We start from the raw sequence: 25,180 nt of genomic DNA, 5'->3' as shown, positions 1-25,180 counted from the left end.
GTCTAGGAACACCAAACTTTTTGGGTTTGTAACATGGGTAAATTTCAAGCTATAGGGATTTTTATTGCAAAATATATATAAAATTGCTGAAACAGAATCTGGAGTGCCCTCCTGGATGACAATGACGTCGTCAATGTATCTTTCATAATAGATGAGATGTTTACTAAAGGGGTTGGCTCTCCAGATAAACTATTCCCGTTAACAAATTTGTGTAACATGGCCCAAAATGTACGCCCATGGCTGTACCTGTCTTCTGTAACTGTTAAGTATCTAAAAATTGGAAATAACTGTGCTCTAGCACACATTTTGTACAGTCACTAATAAACATGGCCTGGTGGGGATGTAGCTGATCAGATGCAAACAAAAAATGGTTTAGAGCTTTTTGTTTGCATGACCAGGCCATGTTTATTAGTGACTGTACAAAATTTGCGCTAGAGCACAGTTATTTTCAATTTTTAGATACTTAATATTTACAGAAGTCAGGTAGCATAACTTGTTACAAAACTATTTTTAAAATCTGCTGCTTAGCTTTTTACATGCTTTGACATTTTACTCTGAAAATTATTTTTCCTGTGCAATGCAATGGGCTTGGGGAGTTAAAGCTGAAGTATAGCTTTAATGAGCTACCTTACCTGTAATGAAGTATGTCCCATGTCATGCAGGCAGCTGGATCTTGTAGCAATATTTACTGCAGGAATGCCCTGTCCTCTTCCTATCTCTGAACTTCCAGCACTGCAGGGGTTAATAGGTTCAGGTCTTCTCTGATGCTGCTTTAAAAAAGTTCCAAACAAGGACCCGCCCCTTTTTCTCTTCTCTTTTATTGAGAAACTTTCACTTTCTGTAACATGATCTTTGAATGGGTAAAGAGTATGATAAGTGACAAGACCTCCTCAATCACCAACCATATTACAGGCTGTGTGGTCAATGAAAGGTCATTTCTCAATGAGGAGGAAGGAGGGGGCAGGTCCTCTTCGGGAAATTTGTCACATCAATTTCACAGACAACCCAATGCTGTTAACTCCAGCAGCACCAGAATCTCAGCTACAGGAAGAGGACGGGACATCTGTACAGTGAAGATGTCCATGTTATCCAGCTGCCCGCAGGTAGTGGGACATCCTTTATTACAGACAAGTTAGCTCACTAAAGCTATAGAAAATGTTTTATAGCTAAACTTCAGCTTTAATATTTACCATAATGTAACCTGCCTGTACTGTGCTAGCAGATCTCATTATCAGTTGCAAACTAGATTTGAACACTGTCTTTCCTAACAAAGGGTTAAAGATCTAGAGGCTGGAATCTTGTTTTGTTAATAAGGGAAAAGCTCTTTGCTTCCCCAGTCTGTGCAGCGATGGAGACAATAGGGGGAGAGAGCAAAATCTGGTGCAGCTCTGCAAAAAAACCAATCAGCTTCCAGGTTTTAATGTCAAAGCCTAATTGAACAAGTTGAGGTCAGAAGCTGATTGGCTACCATGCCCAGCTCCACCTGATTCTCAGTGCTGCAGTATTAGTAAAATTTCACCCCACTGTAAAATAATTCAGAAATATTTACACTCTGCCATGAGGCTTTTTTAAAATGTGACTAAAAAAGTTATAACTACACTTTAAAAGTGAACTCTAGCCAGATATAGAAGGCACAAATACAGCAAAGCTTAAACTGGGAGAGGGAGAAGAAGCACAAGTAGCCAATCATTGTGCTGCAGTGCTCATGTTCTAACAAAGGACAGGATGATAGGTGAGAGCAAAGCGTAGAAGATCTTATCAGTCTGCTGCTTCTTGTTTATTGTCCAATCACAGGCTGTAGGAGGGATAAGACCTGTAAATGTTACATAACTGCAGCAGAACAAAAACATCTCTCCTGCCCTGCCAGACAGGGCAGTGCTGTGTGGCAGATATGTGCAAATCTTAGGGCTGGGACAGAAAAACAAATCATTTGGCAGATAATAAAGCTCCCAAGTATGAATTGTATCTGTTTGCCTGAAGTTCAGCTGTAAAGGATAAGTTCACCTTTAGTAACATGTTACACCCATATTTAGGGTGTAACATGTAACATGTTACTAAATCACCTGCCGCCACCCTGACCCGATCCCCCAATGTGACAGCGGGCATGGGATCCTCTACCTGCTGTCAAAATTCAAAAACAGGGAGGCAATACGGGGCTTTGTCCACATGGCCGTGTCATTGATTCACAGACTTCTGTGAATGAATGAATGAACTACAACTACCATCAGTCATTGTGGCTGGCAGCTTGTTGTACTGCAAGGTCACTGGTGAGAGCTCACATAGTTCATTGATCCCAGTAACTGCTTGCCTGTATCGGAGGTATGGGCACACAGCTCTACTTACAGCCTGGCATTGCACCCACAATCTGCTGATCGTGGGTGCAATGCTTTATAGGCTTCTAAGGCTCCATTCACACCTAAGCATATTGCAGTGATGCTTGCTGCACATCGTGTTTTATTTTCAGCTTTTTTGTGGCTTGTTTTTGAAATGGAATCATTCATTTAAATGGGCCCACCTCCTCTCCAGGCGCGATTTGCGTTGCCATTTTTGCTGCGATTTTAGCATGTTTTGTCTTTAGACACTCGCTCTAAAATTGCACCGTGTTTGGGGTGCCGTTAAGAAATAATAGCCGCGAATCGTGTGTTTCTTGGATCGCGGTCAGAATCGCACGATTCCAGTATGCTCAAGTGTGAATGGAGCCTGAGAAAAAAAATAATAAATACATATACTGTATTTTTACCTGCAAATTACTATTCTTTTTTTTTTCTTTTAAAGGTCAACTTAGGCTTTAACCACCTATAAAAATGATAGGCTCTGTAGAAGAATGCAACCAGTCTGAAAATCTGAACCCCCATCATGTATGTTTGTTGTCTAAAATAAAAAAAATTAAAAAACCTTTGTAAACTTTTAAGGTTTTTGTTACTTTTTGGTGGTAGAATATAAGTCCCTATGCTATGTGTCTTACTAGATAGTATAGACTTTGCCATATTAGGATGTCAGGCCATAGACCTTCTCAGCAACATTCCATAGCGCACCCATAACATTCCATCAGAGTTTTCCTGGGAAGATAAATACATAGATGGGAATAAAATATATTTCATGTGAAGCTGTACAGTAGGAATGTATGTGTGATCCCTATCTGCAACAGGGAACAGCATGCTGTGAACAAAATACGCTCTCTAATAACATTAATACTCAGATGGTAGAAAATGCAGAGCTCTACATACCAAGCCGCCTTGTATATTTTTCTAAGTGATATTATAATGAAGTCAGTATGTTTGAAGAGGTGTTAAAAATTGGCTTGGAGATTGAATTTGCCGTTACCAACGCAAGGCTCCATAACTGCTGAAAATATGTCTGTGTCTATGATTAAAACTTAATCTAATTTTTATTTTGCTGTCTGCACAGGAGGTGAACCTATAATATTTAATGTGCCGTATTAAATGGACAAGTGTACTACTGAATTCAGAATAAGCCGCCTTACAGGTATTGGAAAAACCTCTATGGCATGTGTAAAAACTCAGATTTTATGTTTAAGACATTTCTGCAAAAAGGGTTTTTTTTATAGAAAAGTACAAGTTACCTCCTGTATGCAAAAGTTCTCCCAATATTATTTATCTAAACTGAACTCCAGGCAAACAGTTACTGTAAATACACAGATGAAATTCATACTGCAAACATTAAAGCTTTTTGCCTGTCTAAGGGATTGTATTTTATCCATCTAGTCCTAGGATATACACAGCTCTGCTACACAGAGCAGCCCTGTCTGGCAGGCTAGGAGGACTGATTTTTTTGCTTCTGCAGTCAAGTGACACTTGCAGGTCTTGTCCCTCCCCCAGCCTGTGATTGGACAGTAAAAGGAACAGCAACAGACTAAAGAGCTCCTCCTTCTGTCACTCGGATCTCTCTGCCTATCAGCAAGCTCAGTGTTCTCCTTCTCACAGTTTTAGCTTTGCTCTGCTCTGCAGGGGAATGCAAGAGGTTGATAGCAGGTCAAATTCAAGTTCTTACACTGCTACTATTTAAATAAATCAATTTGATAATATATTAAGGATTACAGAGCTGCAAAGGTGTTCCTTTTATATCTGCCTAGAATTCAACTTTAACCATTTGATGACCGCATCACAAAGGTGTACAGGAGCAAAGTGGCTCTCCTGTGTTGGATCACTTACCTAGTGGGTGATCCAGCACTTCTGGGTAGGGGGCGGCAGCACGCCACTTCTGCTGTGATTTGTCACAGCAGAAGCCCATCAGCAGGTGCCTGCGAATGGATGTCCGCCGGCACCCGCCAACCATCGGGAAAATACACAGAACGGAGCTCTGCCTGTGTAAATAAGGCAGAGCTTTGTTCTGACAAGGGGGAAGGGACGGATTTTCTTTCCCTGAAAAGCACCTCACACAGTACATAAAAACACTGGCTAGGCACACATTTAACCTTTTGATTGCCCTAGATGTATAGCCCCTTCCCAACCCATTGTCATTAGTACAGTGACAGTGCATATTTTTAGCACTGATCACTGTATTTGTGTCACTGGTTCCCACAAAGTTCCCACAAAGTGTCAAAAGTCTCAGTTTATGTCCAAATGACCGCCGCAATATCACAGTCCTGCTATAAGTCGCTGATCTCTGCCATTTCTAGTAAAAAAATTTAAAAAATAAACACAAGTTCCAGTATATAAACCTTATTTGTAGGCGCTATAACTTTTGTGAAAAACCAATATACACTTATTGGGATTTTATCTTACCAGAAATATGGTCTAAATATTAGGCCATATTGGCCTAAATGTATAAAGAAATTGAATTTAACTTTTTTTTTTTGTTAGATTTGTTTTATAGCAGAAAGTAATAAATATTGTGATCAAAAAAATAAATAAATAAATAATATTATGATCAAATACCCCCCAAATTAAATAAATTGTGGTTTAAAAAAATGACATAAATTTTATTTGTATACAGCATTGCATGACCGTGCACTTGTAAGTTAAAGTAACGCAGTGTTGCATCGCAAAAAATGGCCTGGTTATAAAGCGGGGTAAATCTTCCAGAGGGTCAAGTGGTTAAACCAGAAATATATATTAGTGAATAATTATTGGAAAAACATGATTCAAAATAATGCATTTTATAATGTATAAATCAATACAGGGTTGCATTCATGTGTGGGTTTTTATATCTGCCAGGAGTTCCACGTTACAATAGATGGTCATTTTCTATTTTGTCCTGCTGAACCTACCATGACAGTTCTTGTGCAGGCACTTTCTGTTATAGCGTGACAATACTCTGACTCCGTCTCCCAAACCTGTGTTGTCACTCTGTCATAATATGGGCTCTTTCAGATGGGCGGGTTTACCTCCGGCTGCAGAGTTTGACAGGTGGCATGGCCTGTCAAACTCACCCATTGAGTTCAATGGGAGCACACCGTAACCGTGAGCCAAACGTGGTGGTTGAAGTACATTTTTTACTACAAAATCCCCATTGGAATATGAAAAAAAAAAAAAAAAACAGATATTCGGGAGGCGGCAGGATTGCCTCCTGAACTCCTGCCACCAACTGCTGCCACACTGGCAGTGGGGAACGTTTTTCAGAAATCAGTAAGCTCTGCCGTGGGTCTGAAAAAAGCCTTATAGAGTATCCACAGAAAGGGAAATATGGAATAAATTACACATTAAATATATTTCTCTCTGACCTTAAAGTGCTGCCAGGAATCCACTAAAAAATATAGCATGGGGCTGAAAATTTCTTTAAATAGTTAAAGAAAAATAAGCTATTGTTAGAATAGTTGTAGTAGCCAAAATAAATAAATCTAAATATCCAAATTCCGTTGGGAAGCTGGAATGCTAATAATTAAAAAAAAACAGCAGACATGTGTAATGTTTTAAATTTGCTACTTTCAAAAAAGACATGTCATTTTCATCAAAATTCTAGATTTTTCTGAATCAGTTAGTCAAAGCATTGCAGGATTGGAACTGGGATTGGGAATAGGCAATGGCCTGGCATTAAAATACAAAGAATCCAAAAACCAACCACATTTCAGAACCTGAAAACTTACCTATGCCTTTAGTACAGCCTGGCGCCTTTACAGCTGGGGACTGGGAATATTTATCCTGAAGGTCAAGCACAACCAGTTGACTCTTTCATGAAAGGGACATTTTTCGGAGGGCTGTAGTGCACCTTGGAAAGTGGGCCGTGGTACATCTGCAAAGCTTGAAAGATCTGATCAAGGTCTGAGACATCTCTACTTTAGGCAGTCAATATACAGATAATATAATAAAACTCACACTCAGTAAATAATGGCAGGTGCAGCACCTTATCAGGTCTGAATACAGGACCTAAAGTTGAATTATACAATGTGACTTCATTACGCACTCCGGCGGGTCCTGCAGCGGTGCTGGGAATCTTTTTGTGCCGCTTGTTTTACTTTTTCTATTTATTTTTTTATTTTTAATTACTACACAATGAGGTTTTTCCTGCTCTTTTTATTTTAGCCACTTCAGCCCTGGAAGGATTTACCCCCTAAATGACCAGGCTGTTTTTTGCGATTAGGCACTGCATTATTTTAACGGACAATTGCGCGGTCATGCGATGATGTACCCCAACAAAAATGTATGTTCTTTTTTTCCCACAAATAGAGCTTTCTTTTGGTGGTATTTGATCACCTGTGTGATTTTTATTTATTGCACTATAAACAAAAAAAGAGCAACAATTGAGAAAAAAAAAACAATATTTTTCACTTTCTGCTATATGACATTTCCAAAAAAAAAAAAATGTAAAATTCTATTTTTTTTATCCTTTTAGGCCAACTAGTATTCTGCTACATATTTTTGGTAAAAAAAAATTCCAATGAGCGTATTTTGATTGGTTTGCACAAATGATATTGTGTCTGGAAACTGGGGAAATGATTTATGTAATTTTTTATTTTATTTTTACTAGTAATGGCGGTGATCTGCGATTTTTAGCGGGACTGCGACATTGCGGCAGACAGATCGGACACCTAACTGACATTTATGACACTTTGGGGGGGACCAGTGACATTACTACAGTAATCAGTGCTAAAAATATGCACTGTTACTGTAATAATGACACTGGCCGGGAAGGGGTTAACCCAGGGGCGATCAAAGGGTTAAGTGTGAGCCTAGGGGAGTGTTTTCTAACTGTATGGGGGAGGGACTTGTGGAATCAACACAGAGACCTGTGATCCTAAATAGGAGGATCACAGGCTCTCTGTGTCCATTCCAGAGAGAATAATCGTCTGCTGTGTTTGCAACAGCAGACCCTCATTCTCTCTCAACGGGGAGCTCTGGTAGTGTGCCCACGCCCCCAGGAGCGCTCCCACGAACCACTGTACAGGTACGGCAGTTTGTGCAGCCGAGCCAGTATATCTGCGGCGGGCAGTTGACAAGTAGGTAATGTGTTCATCCTACTGGGAATCAGCCATCCATGTATCTTATTGTTACCAGCCCAGAAGGCAAATACCCCTCTGTCCCCTGAGGCAGTCTTCCTCTGGGCTTGTGACAGTTGTAAATTGTTGTACAGAGGTGTGCAACTTTATGGTCAAATTATAAGGGCAACTGCCAGGCTAAAAACCAGTGACATTTTCAGGGTAGAAATCCACAATAGCTGAGACAGCCCTGGACATCAATGACAGCTGGAAAGAACTAACTTTTCTAGAGAACGCTGGCATTACCCACCTTGTCAAATTTTTACTTTAAAGTCTCCATCAGGGCAACATTTAACAAAAAACAATCTGGAATACATGCTCATTTCTTCATGTTTTATCCTTTTAAATACCTTGAGGATACAGAAAAATACCTGTTGATGTGCCAGAAATGCACAGCTTCTTATGGGCTGAAAACATACAGCATTTTGTGGAAAGAGTGCTATCAGTCCTGTCCATTTTTTCATCTGATAAATTACCTAAACCCTCCCCCTATCCTATTCTGCACAACATAGACACTCATTTTTATTAAAAACTAGAAGGGTTAAATAGAATCTAGGACAGGGTTTCTCAACAAGAGTTACATGGAGCCCTAGCGTTTCTCCAGAGGTTTCTAGGGGGTTCCTTGAGAAATTAGCACTTTCTGACGCTCAGATAGATTCCTGCTGACACCAATGATCTGTTTAGCTATCTGTAAAGGTCATGACTAAGCTGTAGGGGCGGGGCAAAATGTTCTGGGGGCGTGGCCTGGCTGGAGCCTGGGCTGAGGCTGTCATATACATACACATAGGGTCTTGTAGTGATATGCGGCTCATGGGACTTTCTTTTTCCCAATTTTTCAATGTTTGAACTGGGAAGAGTTCCATCCTTGCCTGCACTCCTTGTGGCTTCTTATAGGAGAGAGACATGTTCTGAAGAAGCGTGCGTGGGCACGCGAAACTAGTCAACTGGTCGACGCCAGCACCTGATAGGCACAGTAGGAAGCTTACCTACCTTCCAGAGGACCAGCACGGCCAGCACGGCACAACCACGTGGGACGCCAGAGCAAGCAGCGCCGCAGGAGCAGCGGCATCTCACAGTTTGAGACAGAGCATCGCAGTGAGAGAGCTTTCCGGCTGCACCTCCGGAGGTCTGAGCACCGGCCAGGGTGAGCATCCCACTGCAAAGGACAAGAGGAGACACACCATCCACTGTGAGTAGATGACTGATCAGAGGTACTGGACTCCTTCATCCCACATCAGAGAGGTAAGGCGAGCGACACGATCCCCACACACAGACACAGTATGTAACATATCCTTGATGGATTGACCCAGGATTCTGGATGGATCACCGCTACTAAGCCCTTTTTCCTCTGACTAGGTGGGCCCCATCCCTGATCAGTATCACTACACACATTATAGGACAGGTATATCCTGGATCCCTCTTTGGCTGTGGTAATACCTCCCCAGTTCTGGACAGGCCTGCTCCCTCCGTGCACCACAGGCTGAGACTGAAGTCCAATCAAATACTTCATTGTCCCCGCCAACTATGGATCCAGTAAGATCCTATCCGTGTCCCATACCTACCGGGTGATACATACACCACCCCCATCATATGATTGGACTCTCTGTCCCTATGTTTATGGAAGTGCCGAACAGTCCATGAGATCTCCACAGGGAATCAGCAACTGTTTACATGTCGGGTGGCCACCCCTTCTAATGTGTATATTTAGATTTGTGATATACCATATTTTTCCTCAAATCTTTGATTGGTTGTAATCATGTGCATTTAATATCACCCGAACATAGACAGTTCTTGCTTACCTTAAGCATGTCCTTCTGCCCTCTGCCGGTCATTACTATACTCACTATTGAGCATTACCTAGGTACACACCACTTTTACATAAACTGAACACAGAGCAGAAGACACCTCCACACACAGGGTTTAGTGAAGTTGTGACCCAAATGAATTTTATCATATGTCACCCGCTCCCCACAGTAAGCTCCTAAAACAGAACCCCAGTAGGTGCCACAGATGCTAGGCAAGGTTGGTGCATTTGCATTTCATGCACAACCGACACCGACCCGAGGGGTCGGCAATCAGCTACCGAGTTTCAATTTGTAACTAGGTAGTTTTTTATCTTTGTATCTTTATCGATTAATATTTTTTGTATGTACTGCACCCAAATTTAATAAAGTTTATATTTTGTTTTTGCACAAACCAATCCCTGTGAGCTCTTCTTTAGCAACCTTCCAGAGAGGGTACCTTCCCTCTCTCCATTTCTATGTTTTTTCTTATAGGAGAGGACCTGGTGGAGTCTTGAGTGGCAGAGGCGGCTCTTTAATTAGGTAAATTAGGCGGTCGCCTAAGGCCTCGCGCTCACAGGGGCCTAGTTTGCCTAGTTAAAAAGCCGCCTCTGAGACTGGCAGCAGGGATCTCTCTGCCATCAGCACAGTCCTGGCCGGTCTGTAAGTGGTACAATCTGCTACGATTCGGGCTGTGATCAGGAGCAGCTCACGGGGGATAGGAGCTCACTAGCACCTCTGGATCACAGCGCTGTGCTGACAGTTCCCCCTCCCCCACAGACCACAGACTGGGAAGGAGAGAGAGAGCTGCTTCTGCTCCTCCTCCTCCCGCCCTCTCCTCCTGTGCTTGCCCCACCCACACTACCCAGCAGTTTTCTTCTCAGAGAAGATGATGTGTGGGCAGGAAGATTGAACACCAGCAACAACCAGAAGAGAAAAGATGGCGCCTGATCCCTCCATCCTATCCATCCACTCCCTCCCTTCTCTCTTCTGCTTCCAAGTGAATATTCTGAGGTAAGAGGCACTCTTCCTTCCTCCATCTCTCTCTATTCCTTTCTTCCTCCATCTCTCTCCTTTCTTTCTTTCTTTCTTTCTTTCTTTCTTTCTTTCTTTCTTTCTTTCTTTCTTTCTTTCTTTCTTTCTTTCTTTCTTTCTTTCATTCTTTCTTTCTTTCATTCTTTCTTTCTTTCTCCCTTCTTTCATTCTTTTTTTCTCCCTCCTTTCTTTCTTTCTCTCTCCTTTCTTTCTCCCTCCTTTCTTTCTTTCTTTCTCCCTTCTTTCTTTCTTTTTTTCTCCCTCCCCTCTTTCTTTCTTTCTTTCTTTCTTTCTTTTCCCCTCCCTTCTTTCTCCTTCCCTCCTTTCTTTCTTTCTCCCTCCTTTCTTTCTTTTTTTCTCCCTCCCCTCTTTCCTTCTTTCTTTCCTTCTCACTCCCTTCTTTTTTTATCCCTCCCTCACTTCTTTCCTTTTTTTTTTCTCTCTCCCTTCTTTTTCTTTCTTTCTTTCTTTCTTTCTTTCTTTCTTTCTTTCTTTCTTTCTTTCTTTCTTTCTTTCTTTCTTTCTTTCTTTCTTTCTTTCTTTCTTTCTTTCTTTCTTTCTTTCTTTCTTTCTCTTTCTCCCTTCTTTCATTCTTTTTTTTTCTCCCTCCTTTCTTTTTTTCTCCCTCCTTTTTTTCTTTCTCCCTCCTTTTTTCTTTCTCCCTCCTTTCTTTTTTTTTTCTCCCTCCCATCTTTCTTTCTTTCTTTCTTTCTTTCTTTTTCCCTCCCTTCTTTCTCCTTCCCTCCTTTCTTTCTTTCTCCCTCCTCTCTTTCCTTCTTTCTTTCTTTCTTTCTTTCTCACTCCCTTCTTTTTTTATCCCTCCCTCACTTCTTTCCTTCTTTTTTTTTCTCCCTCCCTCCCATCTTTCTTTCTTTCTTCCTTTCTTTTTCCCTCCCTTCTTTCTCCTTCCCTCCTTTCTTTCTTTCTCCCTCCTCTCTTTCTTTCTTTCTTTCTTTCTTTCTTTCTTTCTTTCTTTCTTTCTTTCTTTCTTTCTTTCTTTCTTTCTTTCTCTCTCTCTCTCTCACTTTCGCTGTCCATTCCTTTCTCTCTTCATCCCTTCTCCTTTTTTTATTGACAGTTTCACTTCAGTTCTCCTCTACCCATACCTCATCATCTACCCACTCCCCCCGTTTTACCCCCTCCTCCTTCTCCCCTACCCCATGGTTCCCAGTCCCATCCCTCTCCTATTCATCCCATGTGATTGCCACAGTACACATCCCACCCACACAAACAGCAACAGTATGTTCAGCCTTGGGGTTCTTCCTTAACCCCTTGCAAAGGGGGTGAGTGGGGCCTCGTGTCTAAATTTTGCCTAAGGCCTCACAAAGCCTAGAGCTGCCTCTGTTAAGTGGCAGCTATTATTCGGTTTTGGATGATTAATATACCTGATACTTCGCAGGTTATTGCATCCACACTTATTTCAGTGGGGTTTCCCCTTCCCTGGGCTCATTCCTTTGGCGGTTTGAGATGTTGGTTGCCAATCGGGTTGCCATTTAAAAGCCAGCAGAATGCTTGGATGTATAGGGAGAGGTATAAGCAGTAGAAAGAGAGAAGTGCTTATGCCGCTGTACAGAACACTGGTGAGACCTCACTTGGAGTATTGTGCGCAGTACTGGAGGCCATATCTCCAGAAGGATATAGATACTCTAGAGAGAGTTCAGAGAAGAGCTACTAAGCTAGTACATGGATTACAGGAAAAAACTTACCAGCAAAGGTTAAAGGACCTTAACATGTATAGCTTGGAAGAAAGAAGAGACAGAGGGGATATGATAGAAACCTTTAAATACATAAAGGGAATCAACTCGGTAAAGGAGGAGAGCATATTTAAAAGAAGAAATACTACCACAAGAGGACACCGTTTTAAACTACAGGGGCAAAGGTTTAAAAGTAATATGAGGAAGTATTACTTTACTGAGAGAGTAGTGGATGCATGGAATAACCTTCCTGCAGAAGTGGTAGCTGCAAATACAGTGAAGGAGTTTAAGCATGCATGGGATAGGCATAAGGCTATCCTTCATATAAGATAGGGCCAAGGACTATTCATAGGATTCAGATATATTGGGCAGACTAGATGGGCCAAATGGTTCTTATCTGCCGACACATTCTATGTTTCTATGTTTCTATGTTTCTATGTTTTTTAAAAGCAGTGTAAATCTATTATTGCTGGTCAAAATAAGTTGAATGAGTATGTAATTTATGAAGATATACAAAAGGATTATGAAATATAACAGAACTTTTTTTTACCAAATTATGATTTAAATTATGGATATCTCCTCTTTGTCTCGAATGAAGAAGAGTGCCTGGAAAAGGAGTAGAGAAGGTCCTCCAATATAATAAGAATTGAGAGAGAATAAAGTAGCGATGGCGAACCTTGGCACCCCAGATGCTCTGGAACTATGTTTCCCATGATGCTCAACTACACTGCAGAGTGCATGAGCATCATGGGAAATGTAGTTCCAAAACATCTGGAGGCGCAAAGGTTTGCCATCACTAGGTATAGTGTGATGTGCCACTCATATGTGGATAAGGCAATGGTCAGAAAATATACACTGGAGGTCATATGTTATTTACATTTAAAGTGATTGTAGACCCTTACATACACCCCAGTTATCCTCAGATGATACTCTACACAGAGATTAAAAAAATCGTTCTGCATATGTTTGTACCTGTTTATCTACAGCCCTCTCTCCTAAACCACACATTTTACACATAATTCCTGACTTCTAGCAGGCAGGAATATGACATACTACACTGCAGAGCAGGAAGCAGGGAGCTGAGTGTAATCTGACATTTGAGTGGAGGGAAAGAACACACCCACACACAGTCTCATAGGGAAACATGTACAGCTAAGGCTTTCTAACACTTGCTGTGTGCTGGAGGTGGGGTGCTGTCCACCAGGATTCTGTGCTGTCAGTATAACCTGTCAGCAGCGACTCATGCTGAAATCAGAGAGAAGAGAAAGCAGATAGAGGCAAGTACACACTATCAATGGCTATGCTGTGTTCATTTGTCATTTCAGAAGTTTACAACCACTTTAAGGAAACTTGAATATGTAGTAAAACAGCAATAATGTTGTATATATTGGGGTTTTAAAAAATATATATTTTTTTAGAAATTGAATACAATAAAGGCAGATGGAATTTTAAACAGTTTTTAGTGTGTCAGTGAGCAAAGTACCTATAAAATGCCGTTGTGATTGTTTGTTTTACCTTTCCTGGCTAGTTTTTTTCAGTTCATTTATTCCATATCCTTCAGTATAAAAAAAACACTGAACTGTCACAGAAGAGACTCAATTCTACCCTTCAATGTAACCACAGAAAGAGAGAGAGCATTTAATTGCATTTAATTGAATTATTTAAGCTTTTTCAGAGTTCTCATACACAATATTATGTGTAATCTAAAAATATTGCACATATGTATCTCTATGTCTCAGATTTAACTTGCTCTGGAAAACAGATAGTTGACACGCAGTTTGATGTGGTTGATGGGCAAATGTTTATATTATCTGACAAGTTAATTGGCTAATGTGCTTCAAAAGTGAATTTAAACTGTCAAATCACCTGCCAACTTCAACATGGCACACAATGCGCCTAGTCTTCCGAGCGCTGAAAACCGTATATTCCTTCAAAAACAGGAGATTTATTATAACTTTTCCATCCATATGTTTGGCCCAGCCACTCAGGTCAGGCAGGAAAATTTCTAAAATTTCAGTTGTGAATTAATACTTGCAAATGTGGACAATTATAGTATATGATAGTATGTAACAAGACGCAAGAGGCATACGTAAAAGTCACATCCAGTAAAATATAATCTTATTTTTGCCAGTAAAATAAAAAGTACAGTTTCAGAAGCATGATGTCACTTCCACAAAATTAATGTTATATTGTAAAAGTCAGATAGAGCTTCTACAAAATATGATTCTGGTAAAAATAATTATATATATATACTGTACTTGGCAGATGAGATGATTCTCACAGACAGAACAGTTACAGCTGCTGGGAAGGTATCTGCTTACAGGCCCCCATGAGGCTAGATGGAGTGCAAGCTTTAAAGACTAACTCCATCCAATTCTTTTTTCAGTTTTAGATAGAGTGGGGAAATTCATGCCAAGCTTTTTTTTCTATCTGTAACCTCACCAGGGTGATTTCCTCTCACTTCCTGTCCTTGTGATACCCATACAAGAAAAAAAGGTGCCAAAGGGACGGCAAAAAGGCCCCATTTACACAGGGTGAATACTTGCATGACCAGTGCAGGGCAAAGTTTTGCCGGCAAGTGGATGCACAGGTGTTCTTTGCATCTCTGTGCCGGCAGTCCCATAGATGTCTATTGGGACATGTGGCTGCATGGACACAGCTGCTGTGTCCAAATGTGGCATCTGTGCAGGTGCAGGTGTACGCATCCCAGGTTAGTTTGGGGACATGCGCCCACACCCACACAGATGTCAAATTGGGACCTGTAACGGATCAACTGGCACCCCGACTGGGTACCTCCGATGACGGATGCTCCTAGTGCTTCCCGAGTGCTCCAAGCACTCCCCCAGACACCCTAACCACAACAGACCCAAAGAACCCAACCTGGACCTACGACAAGGCTCCAGGTTCCAGTGGGTGAACCTTTCCTTGCCCAGAGAGTGAAGCAGGAACCGGAACAACCTCTTACAAGCGCTTAGTGATTATTCAAGGGAGTATGAAGAGCATAGCAATCCCTTGTAGCAGGTTCCAACAATAAGAGACAGGACTCTAGATTGAGGGTGAAGTAGAACTGTTTATTGAACCCACTCACACACATTATATACACTATCAGGTCAGGTGAGTCTGATTACATTAGCATATGCAGATGGAATTGTATACAGAAACAGAATTAACCTGAACTAATTATCTAGCCATCTGGACAGAGCAATGTGAGGTCATTAACATTTAACAATGGGACAGGCAGACTTAACACAATACATATCCCACCTCAAAACAGACAGTAGGACAAGACTGGCAATGACAGTCTGTCTGTGTCCTACATTGAGGTACATGGAATACACATCTATGTATTGCTATGATTATTTAGGTGTTATAGACTTCATGGCAACAGGCTATAGGTCTCACAGTTTAAAGTGGGATTAAATCTTCATAGTTCTTGAGAGAAATTGTTGATAAATATTACTCTCTCATTTGAAGTTATTCAAACCACAAAGTGTCCCTTAAGTATCTGTCTTTCACTCCCAGTGATGGTGAGTGACGTCACAGGACCCAACTTCTGTGTCTATCCAAACACAGGTCCCAATAGACTTCTATGGGACTGCCAACACAGGGATGCACCGAATAACTCTGCATCCCCTTGCCAGAAAAACATGACCCTGCACAAAGTATGCATGCAGTCGTGTGAATGGGGCCTAAAATGATTATTAGTTAAAACCCTTCTTTGCTCTACTGAAAATGTGGTTTTTGGTCTGTGTCTCTATTGGAGAGAGTTTTTTTATCGCTTCCTTTTGTGGCGGAAAGTAGGGGGAAATTTTTAAAAAATGTACTGCAAAAAAACGTGATTTGTAAAACACGTTGCCATACACACTAAGCTAAGAATATTAGATGGCAGACCATACCTGTATTGTTACAGACTGGCTTGCAATATTTCTGCCAAAATTCCCCAAGTCCAATTTTTTGAAAATGGATTATTGTGTAGTACTAGAAGCAACACCACTATCTCTTGCAGCAGGTAAGGTGCCTTTTAACTAACGGCAGTCTTATTTTATTGTGTATGGCCTTGTGGGTTTACTATAACACCCCCTTCATGCAGAATAGGGAATTAGGTGTTCTATTTATAAAGAAGTCCATATGGTGAATGCACCAATGTTTCAGGGCTGTATATAGTCCTTTTGTCAAGGTGCAGACATGCAGTCGTAAAGCAGTAGTACAGTTAGCTTTGTGATTTTTACCTACAGGTAAGCCTATAATAAGTTGTACCTGTAAGTAAAATGAATATCTCCTAAAGGTGCACCGTTTAGGAGATATTCGCCCTGGATGCACCCGGTGACATCACCGACGTATGGGCTCTAAAGGTCAGGCATACTGTGCCGGATTTTCAGAGCTTCATCCTGGAGCTGGGGGAGTGACGACATTGCGGCTCCGGCCACTTATACAGTCAGAGGCCTGCAAACCCTGAAGAAAGACCAGGGGAAGATGGAAGCCCTCTCAGCAGTGACAATGCACCACTAGAGGGCTTCATCTAGGGTAGGTATTTGAAAATGTGTTAGTATGCGATGCATTTGGGCACATTATGCACTTGCCTTACAGGTGTTTTTTTTTTCTTTAACTGCCACCGTTTACTACCACTTTAAAGAAATACAGTTACCTTGCCCATGCATGGTCTCTCCAAATGGACCCCTCCACCTCTTTCTACTCTCTTTGCCTGCTTTCCATCACCCCTCCTTTGCCGGACACACCTGGCACTGAAATCAGCAGTGTTGTTGCCTTGGTGGAGTAGCAATGTAACTTTCTTGGCCATGTGATTGTGTTGATTGGGGTCTCTGTTAGGCCCAAGCACTGTCACGGGGGAGCTAGTTTAATGCTCCCCAAGAGGAAGCAGAAGGGATCACTGGTGACTTAATTGTACTGGGTTGGGGGGGGGGGCAGGGACCTTAGGAGGGACACCGACACTTTGGCTTGGATGGACAAAATGACAGTGTCCCTTTAACAAAGACAACATGAATAACCCCAGAAACTATGATAGGATGTTTGACATTCAAATAAAGAGCTGTTTGTAAGCAGTGATGTGTTGGTGACTACATTTTTCCAGTTTATAAAGAAATTGCAAACAGAATTAGGGCCAGGAACCAAGTATGATTCTGTTAACAATCATATTTCAATTTTGTGCAGCCATTCCTGCCTCCACTTGATCGTGCATTTCCTTCTTTACAATATTTTAGAAATAGGCAGATATTAGTCTGGAATTGGTAATTAGCTTCCTACTTTTTATTATTCTCTAAACAATCTGTACTTCACAATGCATATTTTAGTAAACCAACTCAAAAAAACTCAACTTGTTATTTTTTTCAATCAATATCATATATTTAAATATTATATTTAGCCATGTCATCATATCTAAAAAAAAATACAGATCAGATCCAAAGGTCAAAGATTATCATGATATACTAGTACAAATCGTACACTTCAGTATAGGTGCCCAGAAGTGCCCCAGGTCTTTAAGAACCCTAAAAATGCCTTTGGTCAACAGATAATATAAAATATATATAAATATTCAAATATTAAACCAATAGGATGTCATCATAAGATGACAATGTCCGCCCAGAGGCCAAATAATTTTGTTTTAGTCTCATCCAACCACCTTAAGATTCTAAGGTCACATGAAAAAGGTGTTATGGTCAGATGAGACTAAAATGTAATTATTTGGCCACAAAGCCAAATGGTATGTCTGGGAGAAATCCAAAATAACTCATCATCCAAATAACACCCCTAAAGTAAAGCATGGAGGTGGTAATATTCTGTTATGGGGGTGTTAATCTGCAACAGGGACTGGAGCACTTGTCAGGATAGAAAGAAAATGGATGGTGAAAATTACTGTCATAGTCTTGAGGAAAATTTGCTGCTCTCTGCCAGAAAGCTGTCAATGGGAAGAAGGTTTACCTTCCAACATGACAATGACCCAAAGCACACAGCAACAATGACCACACAGTGATTGAAGGAGAAAAAGGTGAATGTCCTTGCATGGCTAAGTCAGAGCCAAGACTTAAACCCCATTGAAAATCTGTGGAATGGCTTGAAGACTGCAGTCCACAAACGATCACTATCAAATTTACCTGAACTTAAGCAGTTCTGCAAAGAAGAGTGGGCAAATATTTCAAAGTCTAGATGTGCAAAGTTAGTAGAGACATATCCTAACAGACTAAAAGCTGTAATTAAAGCAAAAGGGGTTCAAAAAAATACCGAAAAAAGGGGTGATCCTTTTTCCAATTCAGTGATTCTGTTTTAGAATTTTTTTTTTTTTTCTGATATGCTGGTGTTATATCTTTCACTTGGATGTTATACATTGCACTAGTAAATACAGCTGGATAAAACAAAAAATGTGTCTGAAAAGCAAGAAAAATGGTTATTTTAAATGGGGGGGGAGGTGATTATTTTCTATTCCCACTGTATCACTGTTCTTTTCTATACCCAATGTATCACTGTTCTTTTCTATACCCACTGTATCGCTGTTCTTTTCTATACCCAATGTATCACTGTTCTTTTCTATACCCACTGTATCGCTGTTCTTTTCTATACCCACTGTATTACTGTTCTTTTCTATACCCACTGTATCACTGTTCTATTCTATACCCACTGTATCGCTGTTCTTTTCTATACCCACTGTATCACTGTTCTATTCTATACCCACTGTATCGCTGTTCTTTTCTATACCCACTGTATCGCTGTTCTTTTCTATACCCACTGTATCACTGTTCTTTTCTATACCCACTGTATCGCTGTCCTTTTCTATACCCAATGTATCACTGTTCTTTTCTATACCCACTGCATCGCTGTTCTTTTCTATACCCACTGTATCACTGTTCTTTTCTATACCCAATGTATCACTGTTCTTTTCTATACCCAATGTATCGCTGTTCTTTTCTATACCCACTGTATCACTGTTCTTTTCTATACCCACTGTATCACTGTTCTTTTCTATACCCAATGTATCACTGTTCTTTTTTTCTATACCCACTGCATCGCTGTTCATTTCTATACCCACTGTATCACTGTTCTTTTCTATACCCACTGTATCACTGTTCTTTTCTATACCCACTGTATCACTGTTCTATTCTATACCCACTGTATCACTGTTCTTTTCTATACCCACTGTATCACTGTTCTTTTCTATACCCACTGTATCACTGTTCTATTCTATACCCACTGTATCACTGTCCTTTTCTATACCCAATGTATCACTGTTCTATTCTATACCCACTGTATCGCTGTTCTTTTCTATACCCAATGTATCACTGTTCTATTCTATACCCAATGTATCACTGTTCTATTCTATACCCACTGTATCGCTGTTCTTTTCTATACCCACTGTATCACTGTTCTTTTCTATACCCACTGTATCACTGTTCTTTTCTATACCCACGGTATCACTGTTCTATTCCATACCCAATGTATCACTGTCCTTTTCTATACCCACTGTATCACTGTTCTTTTCTATACCCAATGTATCACTGTTCTATTCCATACCCACTGTATCGCTGTTCTTTTCTACACTAAATGTATCACTGTTCTTTTCTATACCCACTGAAGAAAACCAGGTGCTAGGGATTTTAAGTTCATACAAAGTAGTAAGAGGACAAAAAATTCTCAGGTTAGGCTACTCACAACAGACAAGGCTTACTCTCCAGTGGGTACCCCAGCAGGCTACCAGAAATAAAAACATGCATTAATGAAAGGAGCACCAGGATAAAAGAGTCCAAATTAATTTATTAGTTTATACTAAAAGAAATCCAGTGTGTTTCGGGGAGGGGGGGGGGGGATCAGAAAACATTCTCCCTTCATTAGGGCTTCAGTTAAAAAAAGAGCCGTGAATGGAGGTAAAATAGAGCTTTTCTGTGTGAATCTGTATAGGGAAGCTAATTGCTGGATGAGGAAAGTTACTGGCAAGCAGCATCTGCATGAGCAAACAAGTTTGGCACTTCTTCCATTACTACATGCTTTTTTCTGGTGCCCAGAGTATGTGGCTGTTTTAGCAATAATTCATGAGCGTTGCTTGGTCTTTATGAGCAGCTATCACTGCTTGTCATGACTTTGTAAAATATGTACTGTAATAGGTTGTTTCTAGTGACAAGGGCCCCAATAAATGTTAGAACATCTTGTATTTTGTGAATCACATTTTCTCTAAACCTGAAAATTCGAATCTGGGTTTTTGAAAAAAAGAGATTACAGTCAACAGCAAATTACCCATGACTCGGTCACTGTATGGGAAGAATACAGTTTCATATGTTAAAGAGCAGAAGTTCAAAGGTCAGGAAAGAACTCAAAAACATGAGCTTCAATGAAGATCCCCGCGGTGTGACACCAGAAAATGTTCTTCGTGTCAGAACCCATGGGAAGCATGTCAACAGCTCAGTAGGAGCTCTTCCTTGAACCTTGTGTTTCTTCACTGCATGCCATCGCTTAACATTCTAGAATGAATATGATGAGAGAAGAAAAACAAATAGGGAAGGATCTTGTTTATTTGGGTGCATAGGATCAGATGTTACTAAGAATTTTAAGACGCACGTGGGGTCAAAGCCAAAACTACAGCAGTAAAGTGACTACAGCAACTACAGAAGTCATTCTAGAAACTATTTCCCAATGGCACCCACTGAGGGCTTTTAAATAATTAATCTTCTTATAGTGAAGCAAAATAAAAAAAATGTAATATATTGCAGTTTACCAGTCCTTAGATGGAGTGTCTGCATTCATTTTCTTTTTTAATGCTTTTTCTCTTTAATTTCACCTGGTAATCCTGGCAAGAACACATTTTCTTCACATCTACACTAATTTATTCAGTATATCTATAGAGGGAGCCATAGTTGTACGCAGGTTGGACTACATACGTGTCTGCATTTGTTCATCTTCATTTCATTGTGTATTGATAGGACTAATATTTCACATAATAAAGAATAATAGGAAAGTAGAATGATTTTTAAGTTGGGATGAGTGAAAGAGGATGAGATTTTTTAAATTTCTATAATTATGCCAATCATTAAATTTCAATGAAGTTTTGCCATTCCTTCCAAGATGCATTGGAGTCAATAGGGAAGATAAAATTAAAGTAGCTTAATCACTTGCCAACCAGCCGTCGTCGATATACCGCGGCAGGTCGGCAGGTTCCCACGATCCTGTGGGTGTGCGTACATGTGCCCACTCATCAGCGGGGAAGTCAATCCACAGGGCCGGCAGCCGCGATAGCCGCCGGGCACCCTCGATCGCTCCCCGTGAAGAGAGAACGGCGGTCTGCTGTTGTAAACATAGCAGACCGTTGTTCTGTCAGCTATCAACATAGAGCTCCTGTGATCCTCCTATTTAGGAACACAGGTTTATGTGTTGATTTCACAAGCCCATCCTCCTCACAGTTAGAAAACACCCCCTGGGGACACATTTAACCCTTTGATCGCCCCTGGGTTAACCCTTTCCCTGCCAGTGTCATTATTTCAGTAACAGTGCATATTTTTACCAAAAATAAAGGAGCAAAATTAGGACCTGAGTCCTATTCCACCCACTCAGCGCTTAGGTATTGTGCAATCACAAACAAATGGCTATCACCACTTGAGGCTGGAAAAACTATTGGATGATACACTTATTCTAAGTGCATATTTTTAGCACTGATTACTGTAGTAATGTCACTGGTACCCCCAAAAGTGTCAAAAATGTCAGTTAGGGGTCCGATCTATCCGCCGCAATGTCGCAGTCCCGCTAAAAATTGCTGATCGCCGACATTACTAGTAAAAAAAAGAAAAAAATTACATAATACTTTTCCCTAGTTTGTAGACGCGATAACTTTCGTGTAAACCAATCAAAATACGCAATTTTTTTCTTTACCAAAAATATGTAGCAGAATTCAAATTGGCCTAAAATTATGAAAAATTTGATTTTTATATATTTTTTTGGGAATGATATATAGCAGAAAGTGAAAAATATTGTTTTTTTTTTTTTTTTTTTCAGAATTGGCGCTCTTGTTATTTTTTTAAAGAAAACAAGACTTTAGTATCACTTTAAATACAAAGGACATTTAAAAGAATTAACTTAAATGACCCTAAAAGCACATAAAAAATTAAATAGAACATTTTTTACCACTTGCTTACTGGGCACCACATATACCCCCTTCCTGCCCAGGCCAATTTTCAGCTTTCAGCGCTCTCACTCTTTGAATGACAATTGCGCAGTCAAGCTACACTGTATCCATATATTTTTATAATTTTTTCACACAAATGGAGCTTTCTTTTGTTGCAATTTAAGCACAACTGGGGTTTTAATTTTTTGCTAAACAAACAAATAAAGACCGAAAATTTTGAAAATAAAAACCGTTTTCATAGTTTATTATTACATTTTTGCAAACAGGTAATTTTTCTCCTTCACTGATGTGCGCTGATGAGGCTGCACTGATAGGTGGCACTGGTGGACAATGATCAGGAGGCACCGATGAGGCTGCAATGATAGGTTGCACTGATGGGCACTGATAGGTGGCACTGGTGGGCACTGATAGGTGGCACTGGTGGGCACTGGTAGGTGGCACTGGTTAGCAGTACTAATGAGCACTGGTAGTTGGCACTGGTGGGCACTGGTTAGAAGTACTTGTGGTCAATGTGTGGGACTGATGTCCCTTTTACTGAAGCGGGTATAAAACAATTACTGACTTCTGTTTACAATATGTGATTAGCTGTCATTGGCTGACAGTGGATCACATGGTAAAGGGTGGGGATCGGCTCTTTACTCCGATCTGTGATCAGCCTCGGTGATCACAGAGCGTGCCACAATGCGTGCACAGGACGACGTCCATGTACACCCTGCCAACAATTTGAGACCACGCTGTAGCCATCTTTCCGTTATAGTGCAGGCACCAAGTGGTAAATCTTGTAAAGCAGCTCAATGAGTTTACAGCTGACATTAAATAATACAGCGACAATATGCGGCAAAACTAATCCCTCTGCTCATCTCCACAATTAACCATAAAAAACAGGGACATTTGGTTCAGTTCACCCCAACCTAGAGATGCAGCAAATGTGGCTGGTCCATGGCAATGTAATGTTTTTGATGAATGGCAAATGGGATACAATTTTTGAATCAGTAAAACCAGGGCTTTGTTTCTCGGAGAATAGGTGCAGGAACCCCCCCCCCCCCAACCGAGTCACCCTTGTTTCCACAAACTACCCACCTCTGAGCACTGTACCTTGGTTCCACCCCTACCCACCTCCCACATACAACAAAATACCTCACCCGGCAGCAAAAGATCCACCCCAGCAACATTAGACCCCCTCCAATAGCAACAACGGCTCTCCCAGCAACCAGTATCAATAGATCAGCCAACAACAGACCTCTACCTCAACAGGAGATCCCTACCAACAACATAAGACCCCCCCCCCGCAACAATAGATCCACTAGCAGCAACAATAGACCCTCACACAATAACAGATCATTACCAGTGACAATAGATCACCAAGCAGCCAGCATCAAGAGACCCTCCAACACACCCCACACCCCTTGCTCTTACATACATTCAGCGCTGGAGGTGCCGGAACTGCGTTCCCCTTCATTCCTGCTGAAAAAAAGCCCTGAGTAAAACTGTCTTTTTAACCAGTTACCAGTCCATGTGTTCAAGCAAAGAATGGGAAACTTCTATGGTCCATTGGGATGGGCAAGTAGGAGATTGCCTAATGTGTCATGTTGGTGTAACATATGGTTTTATACAGCAGTGAAAACCAAAGAGGGGTTCTACAAAGTATTCAGACATAAAAATGACTTTAGATACACTGTAAAGCATGCTGAATTTTCTTTTACAAATGCTTCTTTTCTGGCTGATTTATTGACTTCATAACTTTCTTACTCAAAGAGGCTAATGAGATGATGAGAGCTGGAGCTCATTATTTTCTACTGAAGTCAAGATTTGCGTAATAATTTGCCCTGGATTTCAGGGGTCCCAGATGCTCAAAACGTTATGTGAATACATTTGGATCCATCTGTAGGTGTCTGTTTCCAATCCCATCTGACTTTTTTATACTTTTGAACCGGTTTGCTTTATTGCAGCAAGTTCTTAAAAATTAGACCAAAATATGTGGGACTTTTTAGGTAAAACAAATATTTTTTTTTTACCTAAAACATTTGTTACATTTTATAAAGTTTTAAGAACAGTTAATATTAAAATGATATAAAAAGACTAGTACATGTAAATTAGTTGTTGCCCCAAATGCCTCCATGCAAAATCCCATTGTTGGTGCAAATTGTAACTTTTCAAAAATCAATATGCTCGTAAAGTCTTAACGTGAATCAGTGAGGGGGTCTAGGACAAATTCTCAACACCTTTTGTGAACCAAATCTCTACTTCTTCAGGTGGACACAGAAGGAAGATATCTACAATATACTACAGGGTATTAATATAGAACAGTGGTGTCCAAACTGTGTCCCAGGGGCCAGATGTGACCACTTGCTTGCCTTTATCTGCCCCTTGGGGCACTATTTCTCCCACTGATACAATGGCATAAGGCACTATTTCTCCCACTGACACCAACAATGGGGCATAATTCCTTCAATGGTACCAACGAAGGGGCATTATTTATTTCACTGACACCAATGATGGGCCACTATTCCTCCCACTGACACCAATAATAGGGGACTATTCTTTCCACTGGTACCAATGATGGGGTACTGTTTCTTCCACTGACACCAATGATGGGGCACTATTCTTCCCACCAACATCAATGATGGGATAATATTTCTCCCACTGACACCAAAAATAAGGCACTATTCCTGCCACTGACACCAACAATGGGGCATAATTCCATTAATGGTACCAAAGAAAGGGGCATTATTCATTCCACTGACACCAATGATAGGGCACTATTCCTCCCACTGACACCAATAATAGGGGACTATTTCTTCCACTAGTACCAACAATGGAGTACTCGTCCTTCCACTGACACCAATGATGGGGCACTATTTCTTCCACTGACTCCAATGATAGGGCACGATTCCTCCCACTGACACCAATGTTGGGTCACTATTCCTTCCACTGACACCAATGATAGGGCACTATTCTTCCCACCAACATCAATGATGGGACAATATTTCTCCCATTGTCACCAAAAAAGGGTGAACGATTCCTCCCACTGACACCAACAATGGGGCATAATTCCTTCAATGGTACCAAAGAAAGGGGCATTTTTAATTTCACTGACACCAATAATAGGGGACTATTC

The sequence above is a fragment of the Pelophylax lessonae genome, assembly GCF_965119305.1.
Source record: "Pelophylax lessonae genome assembly, chromosome: 3".
NCBI lineage: Eukaryota > Metazoa > Chordata > Amphibia > Anura > Ranidae > Pelophylax > Pelophylax lessonae.
This window is presented reverse-complemented; position numbering follows the sequence as displayed.